At 40.8% G+C, this 11,511-nt stretch overlaps 1 pseudogene; it reads right to left on the bottom strand.

The window, feature by feature from the left end:
* Nucleotides 1–6,034: 6,034 nt before the first annotated feature.
* Nucleotides 6,035–6,601, bottom strand: LOC122474345 (annotated as a pseudogene).
* Nucleotides 6,602–11,511: the final 4,910 nt, after the last annotated feature.

Consider the following 11,511-nt stretch of genomic DNA (forward strand, 5'->3'; position numbering starts at 1 on the left):
GTATTGGTTTCAGGAGTAGAATTCAGTGATTCATCCCTTATGTCTAACACCCAGGGCTCATCCAGAGTGCCCTCCTTAATACTCATCACCCATTTACCCCACCCCCGTCAACCCTCAGTTTGGTTCTCTGTGTTTAAGAGTCTCTTATGGTTTCCCTCCCTGTGTATTTTCCCCCCTCCCATATGTTCATCTGTTTTGCTTCTTAAATTCCACATATGAGTGAAATCATAGTAATCTAATATATACATTTGAGGATTGGGGGTTGCTTATGTATGTGTCTGGGTGCATGTGCACTTGGGACATGAAAGGTCGCATATGTGTATGTTTCTATTTGTAAGGGGTCCGTGGTGTGTTTGAGGAATTTTGAAGGGTTCTTGTGTATTTGAGAGGTTTAAGGGGTTGGTTCTATATATTCAGTACTTTTTTTTTTCTGGAGGCCTCGGGTTGGGACAGCGGTTGGGGGGACTGTTGTATGTGTGTGTGTGTTGTGTTTGGAAGGAGGCTGGGGAGAAGCAATGTGAATGAGAACAAAGAAGGTTGTGGAACAACTTGTGGGTATATGGGGGTATGAGATAGTTTGGGGTAATTTTAAGGATGTGTAGGGATTGTGTATGTGTGATTTGGGGGGGCAAGGAGAGCTGTGTGTATACAGGTGGTGTGGAATGGTGTGTGGGTGGGTGTGGGTGCGTGTGGTTTGGCTGGGTGGTGTGGCTGGTTGTGTGCATTTTGAGACTGGTGAATATGTGTATGTGCGTTTCAGAAGAGGCAGAGATATGCATTTTAATGCTTCATGTGTTGGTTTTGTGTGTATTTGCAATATCAGTGTTATACCTGTATTCATGCATCCTGTCAGGGTAAGAATTTAGGGAGTGGAGGGATGTGGGAGATTGGGGTTGTTAGTGTATTGGGGTGTTTTGAGTTGTGTGTGCAGAATTGAGGGGTGTAGACATGGTATTTATAGGTTCTCAAGAGGGAGATGGGTGTACGTTTGTATCAGGGTGGTAAGGTCATTGTTTTTTTGGGGGAGTGACCATTTAGGAGAAGGTAGGAAACCCTGTCTGTGTCTGTCTGAGGGTATTTATGTATTTGAGCTTCGAAGGCATACCTATGTGGATGTTCACAGCTCTAGGGGACTGTATGTGGTATATGTGGGATTAGAGGATTGTGTCTAACATTGAGGAGTATGTGAGTTTGGTTTTAATGTATTCAGTTATTGTTGGAGGGTTTGTGTGCATTGCATTGGGGGTTTTATGAGGTTGAGTGGATTTTTTGGGGATACGGGGATGGTTGGAAGTGCATTTTTTTAATTAAAAATTTTTAAATGTATGTTTGTTTTTGAGAGAGACAGAAGGAGGCAGAGTGTGAGCGGGAGAGGGACAGACAGAGAGGGAGACACAGAATCCGAGCAGCCTCCAGGCTCTGAGTTGTCAACAAAGAGTCCGACACAGGGCTTGATCCCATGGACTGCAGGATCATGACCTGAGCCGAAGTCGGATGCTTAACTGACTGAGCCACCCAGGTTCCCTGGGAGTGCATTATTTTATTGAAGACCATAGCTGTAATTTTATTGGGGCTGGGGGTTTATGTATATTTGGGGCATGAGGGTTCTGGGTACACAACCAGGCACCTGATAGGTAGAGGGTTTGTGTGTTTGAGGATGTGTGGAGCTCTGTGGGCCTGTTTGATGGTGGCACAGATCACTGTGACTGGGTGGAGTGTCTGTTGGCCTGGGAGTGGGATTTGGGGCTGTATTGGTGGCTGTAAGTCTCCCCCATGTGTACTGACCCTTGTTTGTTCTGACCTTCTGTGACTTGCCGTCATCCTGTCTCTCCTCTAGGGCAGCCATTCCCCCTGGAATTGTCAGCAGTCTTCTCATTTTCACCTGGATTGGTCTATTGGTCTGGGAATATCACTTCTGCTGGTGGCTGGATGCAGAATGGGGCTGAGTCCCCCAGGAGTCCTGTCCTCAGTGGGGTGGCTGCTAGGTCAGGACTTGCCCTCCAGGAAGTCAGACATGACCAGTCCTCTCCAGAATGTGCTGGCAGGACTGACCTATTGGATGGACTCTGCTAGGAGAAAAGTAGACCCAGACCATTCCTGAGAGAGAAACCTGTTTCCTCCCTTGGGTGGCTCCCAGTGGAGCAGGCATGGCATAGAACTTCAATAGCCTGGCTGTAAAATTATAAACGGTGACCTTTTTAGAATGCAACATGTTTCCCGTTATCCAAATATTGACAGCCAAAACTCTTGGTGTCCTAAACTGTTGAAGAAAGAGCAGAGCCAAACTGAGTGCCCAGCTGTGTTTATCAGGCTCCATTGAAAATGCAAATTTGCATCATCACTGCATCACTTGAGTTTCTAGTGTGTGCAAGGCCCTGTGTGGAGTACTTGCACATGCATGTATTCCAAATCCATAAAAACCCCACTAGGTGGAAACATTAATTGTTTCACTTTGGCAGGTGATGAAGTTGATGTTCAGAGGTGGGCAATCATGATGAAGCACCTTGTATGTGCCAGAATATCAGTCATACTTGTTAACCCCTCCCAACAAACTAAACATAACCCTGATCAATGCATCCGGATGCCAGGCTCTGAAGACACAAAGTAGATCCCAGCAGCAGAATCTGTTTTTATCTAGTAGTTTCAGGTCTTAAGTCTTTTTTATCCATTTGAAGTTTTTTTTGTGATGGAAGTTGAATAAGGGACCAGTTTCACTCTTAAGCATGTTTTCCCATCACCATTTATTAGAGACTACCCTTTCCCCACTTTGAGTTCTTGGAATCCTTCTTGAAGATCACACTATAGATGGATGTATTTCTGGGCTCTTGGGTCCATTTACCTGTATGTCTATATGGCAGTACTGTATTATTTTGATTATTGTAGCTTTGTAATCTATTTTGAAATCAGGAAATGTGATGCCTCAGGCTTTGCTCTTGTTCAAAATTGTTTTGGCTCTTCAGGATCTGTGGTTCCCTATAAATTTTTGGATTGTTTTTCTATTTCTGTAAAGATTCCATTGGAATTTTAATAGGGATTGCGTGAAATCGATAGGGCACTTTAGGCAGTATGGGCATTTAAACAATATTTTTTTGGATTCTATATTGTTTCTTTCTGCTCTGATCTTTATTTTTCCTCTTATTCTGCTGGCCTTGGGGTTTCTTTGTCGTTCTGCTTCTAGTTCGTTTAGGTGTGCTGTTAGATTTTGTATTTGGGATTTTTCTTGTTTCTTGAGATAGGCCTGAATTGCAGTGTATTTTCCTCTTAGGACTTGAGGCATCACTTTTTATTGCATCCTCTTTCCCTTCTGATTTTCTTGATTCGAGTCCTTTTTACTTAATTAATGTAGTTACGGGTGTGTTGAATTTATCTTTTCAAGAATCACCACTTAGTTTTTTAAAACTTTTTCTGCTGTTTTTTCTGTTCTTTACTTGATATAGTTCTGTTTTAATCTGTACTATTTCCTTCCTTCTTCCAACTTGAGGATTATGTTTTTCTTTTTTTCCTTAGGTCCTTGAGGTGTAAAGGTAGGTTGTTTATTTGAGGTCCTTTTTATTTTATTTTTTTGATATAGGCATTTATGACTATAAACTTCCATCTTAGTACTTACTGCCTTTGCTGCATCCTGTGAGTTTGGGTGTGCTGTGTTTCTTTGAGTTTGTCTTGATACACTTTTTCAATTCCCTTCTGATTTCCTCTCTGAGCAAATGGTTGTTCAAGAGTGGGCTGTTGAGTTTCTACATTAGTGAATTTGTTTTGTTCGTTTGTTTGTTTTTGCTGCTAGTGATTTCTAGTTTCATTCCCTTGTGGTCAGAAAAGATCCTTTGAATAATTTTGATCTTCTTAATTTAAGATCTGTGTGTGGCTTAACGTATTATTTATCCTGGAAAGCGTTGCTTGTGTACTAGAAAAGAATCTTTGCTGCTGTTGGATGGAATATGAGTTCTGTGTATGTCTATAAGGTCCATTTGATCTATACTATTGTTCAAGTCAACTATTTCTTTACTGATTTTCTGTCTGGATATTCTATGTTATTATAAGTGAGTTTTTGAAGTCCCCTAACATCATTATAGTGCAATATAATACGTCAGCATTTATTTTATATGTTTAGGTGCTTGGATATTGGGTGTACATATGGTTGTTATATCTTCCCGTTAAATGGACTCTTTAATCATCATATACAGACCTTTATGGTCTACAGAAAGTTTTTGACTTAAGATCTATTTTGTATAAAACTCCTGGTTGTTTTTTGTTTTTTTGGGGTTTTTTTGGTATAAAAACTCCTAGTTTGTTTTGGTTACTATTTGAATGGGGTATTATATCCTTTTCCATCCCATAACTGTGAGTCTATATAGGTTTGAATATAAATGAATATCTTGTAAGTAGTGTATACATGTCATCCTTGAACTGCATGAATTTGAACTACGTGGGTCCATTTTTTGTCCACATTCTTGCCAACACCTGTTTCTTGTGTTGTTGATTTTAGCCATTCTGACAGGTGTGAGGTGATATTGTAATTTTCATTTTCATTTCCCTGATGATGAGTGATGATGAGCATCTTTTCACGTTGGCTATTTGGATTTCTTTGGAGAAATGTCTGTTCATGTTTTGGGCCCATTTTTTATTTATTTATTTATTTATTTATTTATTTATTTATTTATTTTTAATTTTTTTTTTTCAACGTTTATTTATTTTTTGGGGGACAGAGAGACTGAGCATGAATGGGGGAGGGGCAGAGAGAGAGGGAGACACAGAATCGGAAACAGGCTCCAGGCTCTGAGCCATCAGCCCAGAGCCCGACGCAGGGCTCGAACTCACGGACCGCGAGATCGTGACCTGGCTGAAGTCGGACACTTAACCGACTGCGCCACCCAGGCGCCCCTGGGCCCATTTTTTAAATATTAAGCTTATTTAAATTCAAGTTAGTTAACATACCGTGAAGTACTGGTTTCAGGAGTAGAACCCAGTATGATTTATCACTTACATATGACACCCAGTGCTCATCCCAACAAGTACCCTTCTTAATGCCCATCACCCATTTAGTCCATTCCCCCCCAGCTTCCCTCTGTTAACCCCCAGTTCTCTGCTATGGTTTGCCTCCCTCTATTGTTCCTTCCCTTCCCCTATGTTGATCTGTTATGTTTCTGAAATTCCACATAGAAGTGAAATCATATGATACTTGTCTTTCTCTGCCTGACATTTACTTACCAGATACACTCTAGTTCCATCAGCGTTGTTGCAGGTGTCCAGATTTCATTCTTTTTCATCGCTGAGTAATACTCCATTGTGTGTATGTGTATATACGCATCTTCCATATCCAGCAGTCAGTGGACATTTGGGCTCTTTCCATAATTTGGCTGTTGTTGATAATGCAGCTATAAACATTGGGGTGCGTGTGCCCCTTTGAATCAGCATTTTTGTGTCCTTTGGATAAATACTTAGTAGTGCAATTGCTGGGTTGTAGGGTAGTTCTGTTTTTAATTTTTTGAGGAGCCTCCATACTGTTTTCCAGTTTGCTTTCCCATCAACAGTGCAAAAGTGTTCTCCTCTTTCTGCATCCTCACCAACATCTGTTGTTTCCTGAGTTAATTTTAGCCATTCTGACAGGTGTGAGGTGGTATCTTGGGTTATTTGCTTTTTGGGTGTTGAGTTTTATAAATTCTTTATATGTGTTGGATGCTAATCCTGTATTGGATATGTCATTTGCAAATATCTTCTTTTTTTCTTCATATTTTAACGTTTATTTTTGAGACAGAGAGCACAAGCAGGGGAGGGCAGAGAGAGGGAGACACAGAATCCAAAGCAGGATCCGGGCTCTGAGCTGTCAGCACAGAGCCTGACGCGGGGCTCAATTCATGGACTGCAAGATCATGACCTGACCCAAAGTCGGATGCTTAACTGAGTCATCCAGGTGCCTCAAAACCCACAATATTTGAATAAAGCCATCCCCCAGTGAATTCAGATATAAAGTTTGTTTAAATACTTCTTTGGGGAAGGCAATACCACGCTGCTACTCAACTAAAAGAAACATTTTTACAGTCTTGACGTCTTTTATTTTTTTTACATTTATCACGCCATGAATTCATAGGGAATGGGCTCCAACAGCTCAGGCTCCTTTCCATTGTTCTCACAAAGTATGCTTCTCTGGGTGGGGCAGGCTGGCGCTTCAGTTGAACCCAAGTACCTTTCTCCTTGGCTTCCTTCTTTTTCTGATCATTTTCCTTCACACACTTCAGGAAGCTGTCTCGGCTCTTTGAGTGCTTAATGTGCTCGATACCTAAATTAATTCTCTTCGCAAGAATCTTGCCCTTGTTTGTTTACAACAGTGCCAACAGCATGCTGGGTAACATTGTAGACTCTTCCAGTTTTGCCATGGTAACATTTGTGGGGCATTCCTTTTTGAACAGTGCCCATTCCCTTGATGTCCACAATATCACCTTTCTTGTAGATTCGCATGTATGTTGCCAAAGGAACAACTCCATGTTTTCTAAAAGGCCTAGAGAACGTATAGCGAGTACCTCTCCTCTTTCCCTTTGTGTTGGTCATTTTGGCGAATTACTGGAAGATGGCGGTTCTGGCCGAAAGGCAAATATCTTCTATTCTAAATGTTGTCTTTTAGTTTTGTTGGTTTTTTTCCTTCATGTGCTGAAGATTTTCATTTTGATATAGTTCCAGTAGTTTACTTTTGCTTTTATTTCCCTTTCCTCAAGAGGTATATCTAGAAAGAAGCTGCTATGGCCTATGTCAAAGAAAATACTGCCTATATTCTCTTCTAGGATTTTTAAGGTTTCAGGTCCCACATTTAGGTCTTTAATCCATTTTGAAATCATTTTTATGTATGGCGTAAGAAGATGGTCCAGTTACGTTCTTTTGCATGTTGAGCCCAGTTTTCCCAACACTGTTTGTTGAAGAGACTGTGTTTTCCTATTGGATGTTCCTTCTTGCTTTGTCAAAGATTAATCGACTGTATAGTTGTGTGTTTATTTCTGGGTTTATGTGTCTCTTTTTATGCCAGTACCATACTGTTTTGATTACTATAGTTTTTTGATAGAACTTAAAGTCCAGATTGGCAATGCCCTCCAGCTTTGATTTTATTTTTCAAGATTGGTGTGACTGTTCAGGGTGTTTTGTGGTTCAATACAAATTTTAGGACTGTTTGTTCTAGTCCCGTAAAAAATGCTATTAGTATTTTGATAGGGACTGCATTAAATGTATAGATTGCTTTGAGTAGTATGGACATTTTAACAGTATTTGCAGATGACATGATGCTGCATACAGAAAATCCTAAAGACTCCACTGAAAAACTGCTACAGCTGATAAATGAATTCAGTAAATTTGCAGGATACAAAATAAACGTGCAAAAATCTGTTGCATGTCTATACACCAAGTGTGGGAGATGCAGGAGAGAAGCATCAAAGGAAAAGACTTCAAAACGGAAGGGCTGGAGAAGGTGCAAGGCCTTAGGACATGTTTACACAGCTGAACATGGCTGCGACTAGTAAGGAACGCCTAAAGCCATTAACATTGTCCAGGGCCAGATCCTCCTTCACAGCTGACACTTCCTACTGTTATAGAAACCAATTAACTCGAAATTCAACCTTGAAAAACTAAACCATTAGATTGATTAACACACTTGCTTAGCTGACTTTATGCACGTAGTCGTTATCGATTATCCTAATAAAAAGAAGCTTCATTGTGGAGTCAGGGCCTCATTCCGACTTGAGTATGAGGACCTTCACTTAACTGCACTTTGTTTGCAGACTCATCTTTTGCGACTCCGGCCATACTCCTTGCAACGACCAACAAGGAAGCATCAGAAAGAGAAATTAAGAAAACAGTCCCATTGACAGTTGTAGCCAAACTAATAAGATACCTAGGAGTAAATCTTACCAAAGAGGTGAAAGACCTGTACTTTCACCTGTACTGTGAAAACTATAAAACACTGATGAAATAAATTGAAGATGACACAAAAAATGCAAAGACATTCTGTGCTCATGGATTGGAAGAAAAATATTGTTAAAATGCACTGACTGATTTTTTAGGGACTCTTGGGTGGGTTAGTCGATTGGGCATCTGACTTTGGCTCAGATCATGATCTCGCAGCTCATGAGTTCGAAGCCTGCAGTGGGCTCTGAGCTGGCGGTTTGGAGCCTGGAGCCTGCTTCGGATTCTGTGACTCCTCTCTCTGCCCCTACCCCACTCCTTCTGTCTCTCTTTCTTTCTCTCTCTCTCTCCTTCAGTGACTCTGTCTCTCTCTGCCCCTGTCCCTCTCATTCTCTCTTTCTCTCTCTCAAAAATAAATAAGCATTAAATTTTTTTTTAATGTCTTGACTAATTTTTTTACAGAAATACTTATTTTTACTTCCTTTGTGTTTTCCTGACTCCATACTGTCATTTTTGTTGTTTGCTTTCTACTCAGAGTTCCCTTTAATATTTCTTGACGGGCTGGTTTAGTGGTCATGAACTCCTTTAGTTTTTGTTTGGCTGGGAAACTCTATCTTTCCTTCTGTTCTGAATGATAGCCTTCCTAGATAGAGTATTCTTGGCTACAATTTTTTCCCATTCACACGTTGAGTATATCATGCGACTCCCTTCTTGCTTGGAAAGTTTCTGTTGAAAAATCCCCTAATAGCCTTATGAGGGTTCTCTTGTTTGTTACTGTCTACTTTTGTCTTGCTGTTTTTAAAATATCTCTTTTTATCACTATAGTTTGACAATTATATATCTTGGAGCGAATCTGCTTTTGTTGATTTTGTTGGGGGTTCCCTGTGCCTCCTGCATCTGGATATGTTTCCTTTCCCAGATTAGGGAAGTGTTCAGCTTTATTTCTTCAAATACATTTTCTGTCCCCTTACGTTCTTCTAGGATGCCTATAATGTGAATATTGCTATGCTTGATGGAGTCACTGAGTTCCCTGAGTGCCTTCTTGTTTTGCATAAGTCTTTTTTTCTCCCTTTTGTTCAGTTTGATTACTTTTTGTTACTCTGTCTTCTAGGTCATTATGTTCCCCTGCTTCTTCCAGCCTGCCATTCATTCTATTGTGTTTCTCTCATTTGTTTATTGAACAATTTGTCTCTCTGTTACTCCTTATCTCTGTGTTAATGGTCTCACTCATGTCTTCCACTCTTTTCTCAAGCCCAGTAAGTATCCTTATGATCACTGCTGTAAATACTCCCATCAGGCATGTTACTTATATTTGTTTTGCTTAGGTCTTCAGCTGTGGCCTTGTCCTGTTGCTTCATTTGGGATAAATTCCTCTGTCTCTTCATTTTGCTTATGTCTCTGTGCCTGTTTCTGTTTATTAGGCAAGTCAGCTGAGTCTCCTGTTCTTGAGGGGAATGGCCTCATGAAGAAGAGGTGCTGTAGTGCCCTGCAGTATAGTGTCACCTGTTCCCCAGGACCTGGTGCTTCCGGGAGTGCCTCTAAGGTATGCTGTTTGCGCTGTGCTATTGAGTACGGGCTGCTTTATTCTTCGCGCCAGTTACTTGCAGACTCTTTGCCTGCTGTGGGCAGTGTTTGGTTCCTGGCTTGAATGTGGCGAGTTTTAACTGGGTGCTCCCTGCTCTGCTTGTGGAATGAGACCTGTTGCCACTGCCATGGGAACCAAGACTCTGCAAACCTCCTGATTGGGAGATACATGTGAGCAGGGGTTTGGGCAGGTCTTCATGAGGAGGGGGCCTGCCAAGCTGGGAATGAGGCTGTTGACTGGAAGAGTGGTCGTATCAGAGGGTGTGGGGGTGGGAGTTGGTGTAAACAAGTTAGGTTGTGAGTGCTGATACTGCACTGGTTCCTACAGTTTGCCCTGTGCTTTTGCTAAGGGGTAGAGGAGGGAAATGGCTCTGGCCAGTTCCTTTGTTCCCAGAATGTTCCATGAATGCTGCCTCTCTGAGATGTGCTCTAAAATGAGCACATAACCTCCCCACTGTGTGCCCCAGGCACTCTTCAGATTCCTGTTTTTTTTTTCTTTTTCTCTTTTATTTATTTAAATTCAAGTATTGGCATACAATGTAGGCTTGGTATCAGGAATAGAATCCAGTGATTCCGCACTTAGGTATGACACCCAGTGATCATCACAAACAAGTGCCTTCCTTAATACCCACCACCCATTTAGCTCATCCTCCACCTCCCCTTCAACAACCCTCAGTCTGTTCTCTGTATTTAGAGTCTCTTATGGTTTGTCTCCTCCCCTCCCCGTTTTTTCTTATTTTTCCTTCCTTTCCCCTATGTTCATCTGTTGTGTTTCTTAAAGTCCACATAGGAGTGAAATCATAGATATTTGTCTTTCTCTGCCTGACTTATTTTGCTTAGCATAATACACTCTAGTTCCATCCACATTATTGGAAATGGAAGGTTTCATTCTCTTTGATTGCCAAGTAGTATTCCATTGTGCATATATGTGTATGTATGTGTATGTATATGTATGTAGGTATGTATATATACATACATACACACCACATCTTCCTTATCCATTCATCAGTTGATAGACATTGGGGCTCTTCCCATAATTTGGCTATTGTTGATAGTGCTGTTATAAACATTGTGGGTGCATGTGCCCCTTTGAATCGGCACTTTTGTACCCTTTGGGTAAATACCTAATACTGCAATTTCTGGATTGTAGGATAGTTCTATTTTTAATTTTTTGAGAAACCTCCATACTGTTTTCCAGAGTGGCTGCACCGGTTTGCATTCTTACCAACAGGGAAAAGTGTTCCCCTTTTTCTGTGTCCTCACCAATATTGGTGGTTTCCTGAGTTGTTAATTTTAGCCATCTGACAGGTGTGTGGTGGTATCTCATTGTGGTTTTGATTTGTATTTCCCCAATTATGAGTGATGTTGAGCATCTTTTCGTGTGTCTGTTAGCAATCTGGACGTCTTCTTTGGAAAAGTGTTCGTGTCTTCTGCCCATTTCTTCACTGCATTATTTGTTTTTTGGGCGTTGAGTTCTTTATAAATTCTTTATAAATTTTGAAAACTAACCCTTTATCTGAGATGTAATTTGCATATATCTTCTCCCATTCCATAGCTGCCTTTTAGTTTTGTTGATTGTTTACTGTGCAGAAGCCTTTTATCTCGATGAGGTCCCAATTGTTCATTTTTGCTTTTGTTTCCCTTGCCTCTGGAGACATGTCTAGTAAGAATTTCCTGCGGCCATAATCGAAGAGGATGCTGTCTATTTTCTCCTATAGGATTTTGATTATTTCCGGTCTCACATTTAGGTTTTTCATACATTTTGAATTTATCTTTGTGTATAATGTAAGAAAGTGCTCCAGTTTCAGTTGTCTGCATGTTGCTGTCCAGTTTTCCCAGCACCATTTGTTGAAGAGACTGTCTTTTTCCCATTGGATCTTCTTTCTTGCTTTGTTGAGGATTAGTTGGCCATATGTCTGTGGGTCCATTTCTGGGTTTTCTGTTCTGGTCCATTGATCTATGTGTTTGTTTTTGTGTCCATACCATACTGTCTTGATGATTATAGGTTTGTAATACAGCTAGAAGTCTGGAATTGTGATGCCTCCA

This window comes from Prionailurus bengalensis, chromosome D4 (genome assembly GCF_016509475.1).
Source record: "Prionailurus bengalensis isolate Pbe53 chromosome D4, Fcat_Pben_1.1_paternal_pri, whole genome shotgun sequence".
NCBI lineage: Eukaryota > Metazoa > Chordata > Mammalia > Carnivora > Felidae > Prionailurus > Prionailurus bengalensis.